Consider the following 16,131-nt stretch of genomic DNA (forward strand, 5'->3'; position numbering starts at 1 on the left):
ACAAGAGTATGTATCTTTGGTTAAATGGTGGTTCTACTGATAACTTTACCACCTTTTAATAAGATTTCTTTCCTTCTAAAAGCATAACTTCCCATCTGGGGAATACTTTCATTACCTACATGGAAACAGAAGACTGTGGCAGTTATGAAAACAGGCTTGGGCCAAAAAGACTCAGACTTGAGTCTCCCCTCCACTTCTCCCCAGCTGTGTGACCTTGAGGAGTAACTGAATCAACTCAGATTCCTCACTGGGAAAATAGCAATGATAAAATCCCTACTTCAGACTGTTGTGAGAAAAAATAAAGAAATACGTGAAAACCTCTTGGCACAATACCTGGCAGGAGTAGCGCTCAATGATAGTTCTCATTATTATTGGGGCAGTATGGGTGAGAGTAGTACAAAAAAAGTCAGTGGAGTCACATCCTGTTTTCCACAAATAACAACAACAACAACAAATATCTGGAAAATGCAATATGACACAGATCACTAAGACTAGAAACATTTTAAGGCCTTGAATTGTGGCTCTAACTCATCCCTTTGTTTGGTAGCATTCTTTACTAATCATTCAGACTATAGAGTTCCCGAAAACCTAAGCTTGATACAGACATGCTGGCTACCAGATGAACACACCTGATACTATCACTCTGTAAGATAGAGAACTTTCTCTAGTGACCTAGAAAACTTTTTTCAGGTACACTCAATCAACATCAAGCCAGCAAAGATCTCTCAAGCATCACCTGTGTATATGGCATGCCCCTAAACAGAACCTGTAGTACAACTTGATTAAATCCCTGAAATCCTGGCAAGCTAAGTGAAACTTACATGTAAACACTGAAGAAATACCTCCTTGGTCTATCGTAATGTTCTTATAATTTAATTTCCAAAACAACTTTTACCTGTCTATATAACAAGTAGGGTTTATATTTAAATCTGGATGAATATGCTGTTTTAGTCAGCTTTTTCACTGCTGTGACCAAAAGATCTGAGAACATGGAGGAGGACAATTTTATTTTGGCTTATAGTTTCACAGGTTCATACCATAATCAACCAACTCTATACCTCTAAGCCTAAGGTGAGGCAGAACATCATGGAGGAAGGCCATGGCAGAGGAAAGCAATTTAGGAAATTTAGGAAAGAAGCAGAGAGACCTCCACTCACTAGGGACAAAATATAAACCCCCCAAACATGCCGCCAGTAACTGACCTTCTCCAGTCACACCCTACCTGTCTACAGTGAATTAAGACACTGATTAGGTTAATACTCTAATAACCCAATCATTTCACCTCTGAAAATTTTTGCATTGACTAACACATCAGCTTTTGGGGGACATATTTAAACCATAACTTATGCGAAACTGGCCATTAAACATAATTATAAGGAGCATTTCACTCTGACTTGCTAGTTATAAACTTTGGTTCACTGTACTCACACTCTGAGAAATCAACAGAAAGAACCATGAAGCATTGGGTGGACTTAATTAATGTGTTATTTTAAACATATTCTTCCATTTTAATATTCCTAATAATAAAGAACAGTTTTTAAAATTACATTTGGGAATCTACCATCTGTGATTAGTGGTACACTTTCAATCACATAGTTCTTTGTTCTTTAACTGAACTCTGTCTCAGCAGCAACATGTGAAGAGAAATGACCCAGCTAAAATGTTTCCTGTATAAACACAAACAGAACAGAATAAACAGCCATCAGGATGCACTGCTGCATTCAGTTCCCAAACATGGGTATGTGGAGACATCCAGGACAGTCGCTCAAGATGACTCAGAAGCATCATGTGATCCCTCTCATGATAAAGACTTTGGGCAGCAACCCAGAAACTTTTGGATTACATAAGACTGTAATAAAATTATTTTTGTTTAGAGAATTATTGTAAGATGAGTGGGAAGAAATCTGAGCTAAAACTAATAAACTCTAAGAAAATAAGTAATAGTAGAAAAAAGTGAAGTCAAAATTTGCCCTTCTGAAATGAGTAAAAAGTTATCTAAGCAAAAAGAAAGAAAAAGAAAAAAGTTAAAGGGAAAAGAATATACAATATTAGGAACAGAAAAAGTAATGTGATTATAGACATGAATAATTAAAAGAAGTTTTTTATTATAACAGTAAATGCAAAGATTTTCCAACAAAACAGAAAGTAACCAAATTTACAAAAATAGCCAGAAAACAAGAATCACTAACTTTATCCTTGGATATATAAAAATCAACAGCACTTCTTGTTACCAACAACAAAAAACTATAAAACATAACAACTTAACAGAAACACTTTGATTGCAATCATAACCATGAGTTATCTGAATCTTTTAAAATATATAGAAGATATCTATGGTGTAAAGCCTTATTAAAAATCATAAAAGATGACCTACAGATCAAGTTAATAAATAGAAAGATTCTATACTATATAGTTTTCCTCCAAATTAATCTACAAATTACATGCGATTCCCATCAAAACTGGAACATGCTTTTTGCTGAGATCTGGCAATTTAATCCCAGAGTTCACATAGAGAAAAAGAGTCAATAGTAGTCAAGAAATTCCTCAAGAGCAAGGTGGGTGGGACTGCACTGACCAGATATGAGGATTCCTCATAAAGATGTAGTAATTACAATAGTGAGGTGTTGGTTCAGAGATAAACAGACTGAGAATCCAGAGTTAAACATGTGGGTCTCCGCATGTTTTTGTGGGAATTTTGCACATGATGAAAAAGTTATTACCAGTTAATGAGAGAAAATTCGAAAAAGTTGCTTATCTACATGATAAAACACTGAATCTTTATGAAGCTAACTACCTACACAAAATAAACTGTAGATGGTTCAAAGTCCTACCTACAAAAAGAAAAACTAAAGTTTTTAAATGTTTTTAATGTTTTTTTAAAAAACATTAAGAGACAATATCAGAAATGATCTCTATGACATGAATGTAGAGAAGGATTATTTAAACAAGATGCAGAAGCCCAAGCCACAGAAGTGGTGGTAGTGAGACAAATTTACCTGACTGCATAAAAATTAAAGACTTCGGATTCCCAGAAAGACGGAGATCAACAAAATCTCTTCTCAAAACACGACTATGAAATCTGATAACATCTCCACATTTCTGAGAATGTGAAGAAGTAGAAATATTACTGGTAGAACTGTGAACTGCTACACACATTCTAAAGAACAATACTGCAATAGCTAATGACACTGAGGATGAACTTAGATCTTACCATGCAGCCTCACCTAGGTGGCAGGTGTGGAGAAACTACTGCTTGTGCATCTGGGGGAAACTGCTGTGCCCAATAGCAAAGCAGTGTGTCAGCAAACCAGTGTGCCAGCACCACAAAAGGTGAAGAGTTTGGGGAACATGATCAAGGGCCAGAGAAGGATCCAAGCAGTGGGTGGAAGTTCAACATATGGGAACCGAGGCATGCAAAGTCAGTGAAGAAATGATGGACTGTTCAATGAAGGGCTGAGGCACATGGCTCCTCCAGGAAACAGTACAGGGGAACCCTGTTTCATAATCACATATCCAATTGCATCCTTGACTCTTCCACTCATATTGCATGGGCACTCCAAACTAAACTGGCCCAAACCAAACTCTTAAATTTCTCCCTAAACTGACTCCTTTACTTTCACTTAGTGAATGACATCGCCATTCATTAATTACAGCAAATTCTTCCTCTGAGAGAGTCCTGTTGCTTCTTCCTCAAAAACATGTTGACCTCTCTTTTTCCATGCTACCACTCTTGTCATATTAGTCAGGGTTCTTCAGAGAAATATACCAATAGGCTGCATGAATATATAGACAGATTTATTTTAAGGAATCGGCTCCCATGATTATGGAGTTTGGCAAGTCAAAATCTGCAGCATGGGTAGGCAGGAAGGCTGGAGTCCCTCAGAGCCAATGACACTGAGGATGATTGAGTGTTAAGGTTGTTTGCTTCAGAATCCCTGTTGCTCAAGGGAGGTCTATTCAGGTCTCCAGCTGATTGGATGAAACCCAGCCACACTGCAAGGGGCAATCTGCTTTAAGTCCAGAGATCTAAACATTAAATGCATCCAAAAACACCTTCACAGAAACATTCAGAATAATGGCTGACCACATACCTGGGCACCAAGGCCTGACCAAATTAACACATAAAATTAACCATCATACTACTCTAAGCCACCTTATCTGGTCTAATCCCTCCAATAGCCTAACTGGTCTCAGTTTCCATCTTTACTTTCCATATTAAAGCCAGAATATCATCTTTTTCACACATCTCCCTGTAACCACCAACAGCTTCCGGCTGCCCTTAGATTAACATCAAGGCCCCTTACCAAGACTTGAAGGGTTTGTTACTTCTGGACCCCTGCCTCATCCCAGGCTCCAAGTCTCCAGCCCTCAGGTCAGTCTCAGGGTCTTGGAGTATGGTGTCAGCTATACTTCTGCCCCTTTCTCTTTGCAAGGCAAAATTTTGTGTACCCCTTCATAACTCAGCATAATTTGTGTCCTTGGTCCTCTCAGGATTCTCCACTACTTGTTTCCTGAGAGAACCAAGCACAAATGAGTATATATTTACTTGCTTTCTTTACTGCCTGCTTCTGCAATTATAACTTCTAGTTCAGGGACTATGTTTGTTTTAATTATGCTGAGCCCAGGGTCTGGCACACAGGGAATGCTCAACCAATATTAAATAAACAACAACAAAAATTAAGTGAAGAAAAATCTAAATACATAAATTAAAACCATAAATGTATTTTAAAAATAGGATAACCTTTTGGATCAATGAGTATTTCTTTATCAAAACAGAAAATAAATCATATAAAATCAATAAAAATGTGTTTTACTGCATTGAGGTTAAAAAAATCTTCAAATATGGAATCATAAGTCATAAAGTTAAAAGACAAAACACAGCAACACATGTAACAGAGATCCTACAAATTAAAACAGAAAAGTCGTCAAATAATGTAGTTCAAATGCAGACAAATAATAATAAATGCCAGGAGATCAACAGATTCCAATCTTAACCATCAGATTTGCAAAAATTAAAATGAAAATTTTTTTAAATAAAAATGAAAAGTGTGTCTGCAGCAGAGGATCCACCTTTCCTGAAGGAAAAATGACCAACACAGGTGGTGACAGAACTACCACCAAGGCCAGATGTCAGGATATCAAGAACTAAAACTTTTCTATTGCTCACACTGCTCAGGAAACACAGATTTAGAAGCAGCTTCTTCAGAAATTAAAACACAGGATTTACCACCTGCACACAAGAAAACACATACACATACAAAGAAAAAAAAACAACAAAAACATACTTTGAAAGGAAACAGTTGTTTTAAGAAGGAAATCATTTATAAGGAATTTCCTCATTCTCTCTTAACCTTTAAATTCACTTGATATTAATCCTATTTACATAATGTCACCTTGGCAATCCTAGAAATTGTACTTGAAAATCAATCATGGCATTTTAAGCATTTCTGTCCTCTACTGCTTTATCTGTTAAGGGGAATAAACACTTCCCCCATCAGAGTCACCCACCCCCAGGAATCACAAGTTGACATTTTGGAATTTATCAAAGGTCCTACTCCTCCAACTGGGAATAGTGGACAGGGTGGCTCCTGTGAGGAGGCCATCCCAACTCCTGAGAGCCACATGCTGGGCCCATGAGAATGGGGTTCCCAACTGCCTACTGGACAGATCAGGCTTTCTGACATCTGAACCACATTTTAAAAACCAAAAGGTCTCCATAGAATTTCCCCAAACCTAAGACACCTTGTAGCATAAATGAAACAACAAAGGGAGGAGAGTTTCTTCTGAGAGGTGAATGGGGGATTTTAATATGGGAGGTGCTGACATTTGGAGGACAGCTAACCCTACCTGTTTTGTTAGCACCAGTTTTGGTGAGTGAAAACATCTCTGTGCCTCTAAGGCCTTTAGCTGGCGGCTTATCAGCCTTCCACACAGCGACCTGTTTTATGGCCACTACAATGCCCAGCTAGCTTCAGAACTGCTGTGGTGAACAGGTGCTCTGGAAAACTGCCTCAGCCTCACACACATTGTAAAGGCGAAGGGATGATGGCATCGAGCAACAAAGGTAAATAAGAAAAATTGGAGGGGGCCAAGAAACACACCTCTCCCCAGGGACTTTCAGTGTTTGTCTCTCCATGTCCACATCCCCACCAGAAACGAGGAAACTGAAAAATGGAAGAAGCAAATATAAAGAAACAACATTACAAGCAAATAGTGCAAAGACTGAGCCCTGGGAATGTGGGCAGGGGCTCCTCTTTTACAGGGATGGTTACAAGGAACACCAAAGATACACTGTTCATTTTCTAGACATATTGACCTATGGCTGGCATGTATCCTTCCATCTGCAAATGCCTAAAAACATCTTACCAAAAGCTGCAGAAAGCTGTGTCAATTAAAAGCATTAAATCAGACACTAGAAAGGCAATATGTCAATCAATGGAAGGGTAACTGATGTGATACAGCAATTTGTATACGGGGTAAAAGCGGGAGTTCATAATCCACTTGAATCAAACCGTGTAATATGATGTATTAAGAACTATGTAATGTTATGAACGACCAATAAAAAAAAAAAAAAATGAACATCCAGTTTATAGTTTTAGACTGAATTCCCATCAGTGGAAAGTGAATTCTGCTGCTTTCATTAGGGTCATCACTGCAAAGTGAGGAATGGGGTATTTTAATTCCACACAGCTGGTTCTTGAATTCTAATAACAGGGACAACACTCAGTCCTTATTTTCATCTCCATAAAGTGTAGATCTTAAATGTACTAATAAGCTCTAACAATTCCCCACTGACTGAATTCTGAAGCAGCAAAAAAGGCACAATGATGGAAAAAGGAGGTCAGAAAGGGATGAGACCACTCAGGTATAGACTGTGTGCCATTCCCTGGACTTGGGGCCCTATCTTGTACACACCAGAGAATTAGTCAAGGTTTTCAGCTGGGCAAGACATACAAGAGTGTGAAGGAAAGAGTTCCATGTCATCTTAGAAGCATACTTAGCACTTAAGAGTCACCCCTGATAGGCATGAATAAACTATGGCCCGGGGCAAAGGGAAAATTGTTAGGGTTTCCACCATCCATTCATCCTTGAACTACCATTTCAAATGCTGAGGCCTGAGACTGTGATAGGGTCTGGAGACTTCCTGATGGGGTGGGTCTTAGGTGTGGAGATAGAGAAAACTGTAAGCATGCTACCACGTTTCCCATGTAGCCTATGAAGCAGGATGAAAAGTGACCAAAGACCAAAGATGCTGAGGTCAGGGACAGGTACTTGTTCTAGCAGGAAGAGGGGCAGAGACACACTGAGAACACTGCTACGACAGTGGTAAGTTCACTGTGTTGCTCAAGGTCAATGCCTCACATTCAGCTTAGTGCCACATATTGGTTCACAAAGCTTAGAAACCATTACTACTTGAAAAACAAAAAGGTGGTTAAAAGATTTTTATCAACTTATCAAACCAAGTGAAGACTCCAGACATTAAAAAAAAAACAATTAACAGAAATAAGAGCCTGAAGCTCAAGCCAGAGAGCAATCTTAGAAAGTGCCTATGAAATTCTAGACATTAGTATTCACACTAGGAAACATAAGCAGGAGAATAAGAAGCTTCCTTAGGTTACACTCTAAAAATGTAGTCTGAACCAGGAGCAAATTATATACAGTATGTCTTCCATATCTGTGAAACCAACCACTCAACCAACCAATGGTTGGTTCATATACTCAACCAACCATCAATGGAAAAAACATTTGAAAAAAATTTTTTTCAGAAGTTTCCAAAAAGCAAAACTTTAATTTTCAAGCACTACCTTGAATCCACATAAATGATGTACAGAAATGGCCTGTTGTAGTCTATAGTATAGCAACTATTTACAAAGCTTTCACATTGCATTAGGTATTAGAACTGATCTACGAGATGATTTAAAGTATACAGGAGGATGTGTATAGGTTCTATGCAAATATTATGCCATCTTATATAAGGGACATCTTGGATTTTATATAAGAGCATCCTGGATTTTGGTACCTGTGGTTGCAGAGGGCAGGGGGGCCTAGGCCAAATCCCCCATGGATTGCAAGGAATGACTGCACTTCTTTATATTGAAAAAAAAAAAAGGTGGCTGTGTGAGTCAAAAGTTACCTTTAAAAGCTTACTGAAAATTTTAATTATTTAACAAAAAAAAAGGTCAGAAGATTGATAAAATTTTAAAAGAATACATGTCATTAACCTATTTGGGGTGAACTCTTATGGATTTTTTGAACCTTCAAACTAGAGAGTATAATTCAGTTGCATGTATCACCGGAGATGTTTTGCTAATTTAAACTATTTAAAGTCTTCTTTGGTTTGTATGACTGATATTTATTTGCAGTTTCTCCTCTTCCTTTTCCATCCTTGAACTTTAGGAAAACTCTCTTCTCTCCACATAATCTTTGCTGCTCTTTCTCCTCCCTCCAATCCTTCTCTTTTCACTCTATGAAATTAGCAATCACTGTCACAATCAAGTCTTTGGCAAAATGAATTCATCCTTGTCAAATCAGATAATGGATTGAATTCAGGGAGGAGGCAGCTTCCACTGACTGAGCAATAGAGAAAATCAACATTCCTTCCAGCTCCTTTTCCCACCCACAGGCTTCTCACTACCCTGTTCTGGGCTAGGAACACAGGTCTTGAAATGTGCTGCCAACCCTGGGAAGGCAGCGGCTCACAGAACTGAGACCAATGATTCTTAATTCAGGCCAAAGTCAGATTAACCCCATATGGAAGTCAATTGTAAAGAATCCCCCTTTATCTCCTCAAAGCCTGATTTAAAGCAATGGTTTCTGCTAAGCAGCACTGAATTACTCAGAGAAAAGGAACTTGTCAGATGAGCCTGATATCCATTCACTCTGCCACACTGCCTACCAAAGGAATGGGGATGCAGCTTTTTAAAATGAAGATGAATTTGCTAAGAAATTTTCTTACTTCTGATTTCCCCACAGGTTTCCACTCTGTGACATGGTGAAAAAGTAAGAAGGAAAGATCTAATTATGATACTTGGTATTCTTGTAAGTAGTAATAATAATAATCATGGTTAACATTAACTGAGCACTGACAATGCACCAGGAGCTACCGTTATTCGTGAATAAGAACTAAACCAGTTATTCCAACCTAACAGTTTAGTAATATTATTTTCCCCAATGAGAGATGAGAAAACTGAGGGTCAGAGTGTTTGTCACTTGGTCAATGAAGAACTGGGATTTCAAACAGGGATTCTAACTCCACGGCCTGAAATATTAACCAGATTCCACACTTAATCAGAGCTTAAGAGTCTAAAGGGGTCATTCAGTAAATTCTGGAGATACTTTTGGTTGTCACAATGGTATCCAGCCCAACCTGTCAACATTTGCTGAGGCTGAGAATTAGAAATAATATTCCTAAACTTTCCCCAAGTCTTCCTTACCACCATTCAGCATGATTCAGTTTAGCGAACAATAAGGAACACACACTAGAAATGCATCAGTATAATAAAAGACTAGTGGGGAAAAGTTCAGTAAATCGCTGCTGAAAATTTTTATTCATTTTTGAAAAACAAACAAATGTACATTTCTACTAAACAAAAACACTGTTAAACATCAATAAAACAAAAACAAATGTAGTAACTAGCATTAAACTTAAGAAACTAGTTCTGTATCATGGTTCAAGTGGAAAGGTTCTCAAACTGCAGTTTGGATTGGCAAGCTAAGATGATGGTGCCATAGCAGCTCTAGCAGCTCCAAACAATTTTACAGTGACCCTGTCCAATCTCACAGCACAGAAAGCAGGCAAGGCCAGAGGGCAGTTCTCTGTGGGTACTAGCAATACCCTGCGGGCAAGGACCCCTCCCGGCCCTTGCAGCTAGATAATCTGTCAGCACATTCACAGCAGAATTATGACCTTTGTTGTCCAAACCCTCTGACCCCTCCTCCCGTGACTCATTATTGCTACCAACCACCCACACTTCACTCTCCCTTCACATGTGAGGAATTCATGTGGATGTCAGGCAATGATTAATTTTCACAAAGAAAACAAAAATATTTCAAGTAATTCAACGTCTGGTACGCTAGAAACGTGTTTGCTGAGAACAGCTTACTTCTGACTCTGGTCCTAAGTTAATAAACTCCTTTGCACTTAAAAAAATTTTTTTGTCAATTGAGGGAAAAGCAAGAGATTCTAAATCATATATGGCTATTGTTCATTCCATCCGTTATGTGAAAGTCCCCTCAAGGCACCTGCCTACAAGATCTTATAATCTGCTGGGAACTGAGATTTGCCAAGCCTCATGAAAGGAAGGGGGACTAAACCCTAGAAGATAGCAATTCACGTGGAAGTGACCTCTGGGGACTGCCACTCACCTTTTAGAATAAAGTTTCAAAGATTTTTTTTTTTTTTGCGCTCAACCAAGGGAGCAAATATTAAGGATTTGCTTATATTTAAATATTGAAAATGAGCTACATAGGCAACGAGAATGAGAATTTATATACTTAGAAAGGGAATAGTCTGAAGTCTTCTCAATGCATTGATTATGTTTATGTTGGTATTTAGTAGAGAGTGGCTTTCAAAAGATCATATGATTTCATCATATCTTTGGAATATCTTTGCACGGTAACTAAAAGAACAGTTACTAATTCCCCAGACAGGAGCTGTGTATATTATCTATCCTGTCTAATTCTCATGAGCAACTTTGAAAAGGCTACAACTGTACTCAAAGGCTGTGTTCAGGTCTCATGCTAACAAAAGAGCAGAGACAAGACTCCAATCAGGTTCACCTGACATCAAAGTCTATGTCATTCCTGTCTCCCCTGTCAGGCTACCTCCTTATCTCACAAATGTAAAAACCTAAGGAAAATTTGATATGCAGGTCCCCTCTCCAACATTTATTATTGTATTAGCTATATTTTTTTCAGAAAAGAAAATATACCATAAAATTCAAAGGTTAGCATAAAATTCTAGTTCTTTCCCAAATATTTAATTCTGTAAAATCTGTAAAATCATCACTGTTTTAGCAGGCCAGCCAATTTTCTAAGTGAGGATACAGTCTTCACCTGTACAACAAACAATAGATTTTAAACTGCTGCAACCTACAAATGTGAATGTTGGCACCTAGTATTGAATTATATTTATTCTGAATTCATACCCTAGAGTAAAATAACTTTTTAGAATATATTTAATAATTTACAAAAACTTAACTGAAGTTTTAATGCCATCAAAACTTTAAAGCACATTAAGTGTTAAAATGAGTATTCACACAGTAGAATATTAAATAGCAATGGGGTATTTCGCTCAAAAATATGCTTTGTAAAAGAAGTCATAAACAGAATAGTATGTACTATGAGTCCATTTATATAAAGCAAGAAAAAAAACAATCTTTGGTGTTAAGCAGGATGATGGATACCTGGTTACTGCTTGGGAGGCAGGGGCAGCAATAGGAGTGGGAGTAAGAGGGTCTTCTTACTTATGCGCAGATTCTTGGTCAGAGAACTGTATATATATGTGCATGTTCACTTTATGAAGATTCATCAAACTCCACACTTTAGAATTTGTATTTTAAACAAAGTCTTAAAATAAAAAAATATTAGCATTGTATATGTAGCTCAGTGTAGCATATTAAGAGGCCGTGGGTTTGACTCCTCCAGCACCTCCAAATAAATAAGAAAAAATTAAAAATACTAAATAAGACCTGTTTTCCAAAAACAAAGTTCTACCTAGCTTATGAGACCTAAATATCAATGTTTTTTATTCATTTATTTGTTTTACTTTTTTGCTGGAACATTTTCCTCTATTTTTTACAGGTGTAATATAGTTGTACATAACAATGGGATTTGTTGTTACATATTCACACATGCACACAATGTAAACATAATTTGGCCAATATCACGCCTCATCTTCCACCCCTTGAGCCTTTTCCTCTACTCCACTGATCTCTCTTTAATTTTCACGAGACCCCACACATAACTTTCTTTTCCTTTTTACTCTTTATCTCCTGTGCATAAGAGAAAACATACTACCCTTGACTTTCTGCATTTGGCTTATTTTGCTTAGCATAATGTTCTCAAGTTCCATCCATTTGCTTAAAAATGACACAACTTTCACTCATGGCTAAGTAAAACTCCATTGGGTTTATATACCATATTTTCTTTATCTTTTCATTTGCTAATGGAAAACTAAGCTAGTTTCATAGTTTGGCTATTGCAGATTGTGATGCTATAAACACTGGTAAGCATGTATCACTATAGTATGCTGACTTTACTTCTTTACAATAAATACCAAGGAATAGAAATGCTGGGTCATGTTGTGATATGTTCCTGTTATCCCTAGTTTTTCTAGTGTTTTGAACATGAAGGGGTGCTGTATTTCGTCAAATGCTTTTTCTGCGTCTATTGAGATGAAAATATGACTCTTATCTTTGAGTATATTGATGTGATGAATTACGTTTATTTATTTCCTCATGTTGAACCACCTTGCGTACCTGGGATGAATCCTACTTGATCATGGTGTATGATCTTTTTGATATGTTTTTATATTCGATTTGCCAGAATTTTATTGAGAATTTTTGCATCTATGTTCATTACAAAACGAAGCTTTAGATTTGATGATGAAATAAAAACCTTCCATGATAAACAAAAGTTAAAGGAATTTACAATTAGAAAGCCTGCACTACAGAACATCCTCAGAAAAATATTCCAAGAAGAGGAAATGAAAAACAATGATAAAAATCAGTAGAGGAAGGGATTACACTAAAGGAAATCAGAGGAGAAACCAAGTCACATGAAATACCAAAACTAAACAAAAATGGCTGGGGATGCAAATCATGTCTCAATAATAACCTGAATGTTAATGGCCTAAACTCACCAATCAAGAGATATAAACTAACAGATTGGATTAAAAAAAAGATCCAACAATATGCTGCCTCCAAGAGACTCATCTCATAGAAAAAAGACTAAAGGTGAAGGTTAGGAAAAATCATGCCACTCACATGGACTGTGGAAGCAAGCAAGGATTTCCATCCTCATATCAAATAAAACAGACATCAAACTAAAGTCAATCAAAAAGGATAAAGAAGGACACTACATACTGCTCAAGGGAACCATACACCAACAAGACATAACAATTATAAATATCTATGCCGCAAACAATGGAGCATCTACATTCATCAAACAAACTCTTCACAAGTTCAAGAGTCAAATAGACCACAACACAATAATTTGGGGTGACTTTAACACACCTCTTTCATCACTAGATCTTCCAAACAAAAGCTCAACAAAGAAACTACAGAACTCAATAATACAATCAATAACTTAGACTTACTGACATATAAAGAATATTTCTTCCTTCAACGAGAGAGGCCCTAATCTTCATCATGTGGGATTAGGTCCCAACTTCCTTAATAAGACTCCTACAGCACAAGAATTAAAACCAAGGATCAATAAATGGGATGGACTCAAACTAAAAAGTTTCTTCTCAGCAAAATAAACAATCTGTGAGGTGAACAGAGAGCCTACATCTTGGGAGCAAATTTTTACCCCTCACACATCCGTTAGAGCACTAATCTCAAAGGTATATAAAGAACTCAAAAAGCTAAGCACCAAAAAAACAAATAACCCAATAAATAAATGGACCAAGGACCTCAACAGACACTTCTCAGAAGAGGATATACAATCAATCAACAAATACATGAAAAAATGTTCATCTTCACTAGCAATTACAGAAATGCAAATCGAAACAACTCTAAGATACCATCTTACTCCAGTCAGAATGGCAGCTATTATGAAGACAAACAATAATAAATGTTGGTGAGAATGTGGGGGAAAAGGAAACTCATACATTGCTGGTGGAACTATCAATTGGTGCAACCAATATGGAAAGCAGTATGGAGATTCCTTGGAAAACTTGGAATGGAACCACCATTTGACCCAGCTATCCTTTTCCTCGGACTATACCCAAAGGACTTAAAAACAGCATTAGGAACACAGCCACATCAATGTTTATAACAGCACAATTCACAATAGCTAAACTGTAGAACCAACCCAGATGCCCTTCAGTAGATGAATGGATTAAAAATGTGGCATATATAGACAAAGAAATATTACTCAGCAATAAAAGAGAATAAAATTATGGCATTTGCAGGTAAATGGATGCAGTTGGAGAAGATAATGCTAAGTGAAGTTAGCCAATCCCCAAAAGACAAATGGCGAATGTCTTCTCTGATATAAGGTGACTGACTCATAGTGGGGTAGAGAGAGGGAGCATGTGAGAAATAGATGAACTCTATAGAGGGCAGAGGGGTGGGAGGGAAAGGGAGGGGGCATGGGGTTAGCAATGATGGTGGAATGTGATGGACATCATTATCCAAAGCATATGTATGAAGACATGAATTGGTGTGAACATATTTTATATACAGAGATATGAAAAATTGTATTCTATATGTGTAATAAGAATTGTGATGCATTCCGCTGTCATGTATTTTAAAAATAAAAGCATTTAAAATTTTTTAAAAAATAACAGATGATATTTAAAAAAAAGGAATAGCTGGGTCATATAGTGGTCCCATGCCTAGTCTTTTGATGAACCTCCATAGTGATTTCCACATGGTTGTAGTAATTTACAATCCCACCAACAGTTTAAAAGGTGTTTCTTGTTCTCCACATCCTTTCCAGCAAGTATTATTGTTTGTATTCTTGATAGCTGCCATTTTGACTACAGGAAAATGAAATCTCAGTTTTGTTTTGATTTATATTTCTCTAACTGCTAAATGATGTTGAACATTTTTCATATATTGGTTGGCCATCTTTATTTCTTCTTTTGAGAAATGTCTATTTAATTCACTTGCTCATTAATTAACTGGGTTATTTGTTTTTCTTGGTGTTAAGATTTGAGTTCTTTATGTACTCTGATTATTAATCCTGTCATAAAAGACAGCAAAGATTTTCTTCCATTCTATAGTTCTCTCTTCACATTCTTATTTCCTTTGCTGGGCAAAAACTTTTTAATTTAATAACATCAATCCTATTTAGAAGTTTTAAAATATGACATTCTTGGATTTATGATACTAGATTGCAGGAGAAAATAACAAAAATGATTTTTTTTAAATGCTGGGGAAAAGACTGCTGATATTCAAGTCAACAACTTCAACGAGGCACTACAAAACAACTTAAGAAAAAAATTTTAAACCCAACTATTCGTATGAAACAAAGGCTTAAATCTACATTGAAAAAAAATACAGAACTACTCCTTTGTTCAAAACACAAGGAATGAAACTAATGCTGGCAAGCTGAAGAATGCATGAGGAACTAAACCGATTTAGCCAGATGTATTTTCAAATAAGAATGCCTTATCAAAATGTTCTAAATGGTAAGTACATTCTCCAGTGAGGAAATGCTGACTTTCAAAGTCAGTGGGCTCAATAATTCAGAAACTATTCATTATTAAAGCTTCATTGCTGTGATCTAAAGAAAACAATAAATTTAACTTGTGAAATTACAAAGGAAGCCTATATTCAAGTCATGAAGATGCAGTTTTAAGGTTTAATCTATTAGTGTATTTTAGCTAGAAAGGTTTTTTGTATAACTGATAGCAAATAAGCAAGTATTCATGCTATGTCTCATTATATCCTGAGCCTATTCATCATTTCTTATAACAGATAATTCAGAGAAACCATCACTAATAACATTATTTAACATTAATCAGTTGCATATGATATGTTCCAAGTGTTTATCTTAAGCCACTTAGCTATTACTACTAGGACCACCTGCTGTCCAGCACATTCTGAAGGCAGGTCAACCAACTGTGCCAGGCAGCCAAAGTGCAGAAATGCAAGACTGCTGCCTTCAAGGAGCTTGCTGTCCAGGATAACAAGATAAGGCAGCTAACATTTCTAACCCAACATCAGAGCAATGGAGAGGACACACAAAACATGTTCTAGAGCTTCAAAAAAGAAGACATACACTGCCTCAGGCTGGGAGTGAGAGACTTTCTGGAAGAAAAGGACATATGGGCTGTGTTATAAAGGGTGGTGGCAGTATAGGTTTCTATATGAGGCTGGAGCACATCCTAAGCAATGAGAACATCACCAGCAAAGGTATGCAGCTGAGGAAAAACATGGCCACCTGGGGAATACAGAG

The 16,131-nt window shown here is 37.0% G+C and overlaps 1 protein-coding gene across 1 annotated transcript in view; it reads right to left on the reverse strand.

Moving 5' to 3' along the window:
• The window catches only part of Peli2 (pellino E3 ubiquitin protein ligase family member 2), a 172,418-nt gene that overhangs the window by 97,681 nt on the left and 58,606 nt on the right, over window positions 1-16,131 (reverse strand). The gene's annotated exons all lie outside the window — the stretch shown is intronic.

Source organism: Urocitellus parryii, chromosome 6, assembly GCF_045843805.1.
Source record: "Urocitellus parryii isolate mUroPar1 chromosome 6, mUroPar1.hap1, whole genome shotgun sequence".
Taxonomy (NCBI): Eukaryota; Metazoa; Chordata; class Mammalia; order Rodentia; family Sciuridae; genus Urocitellus; species Urocitellus parryii.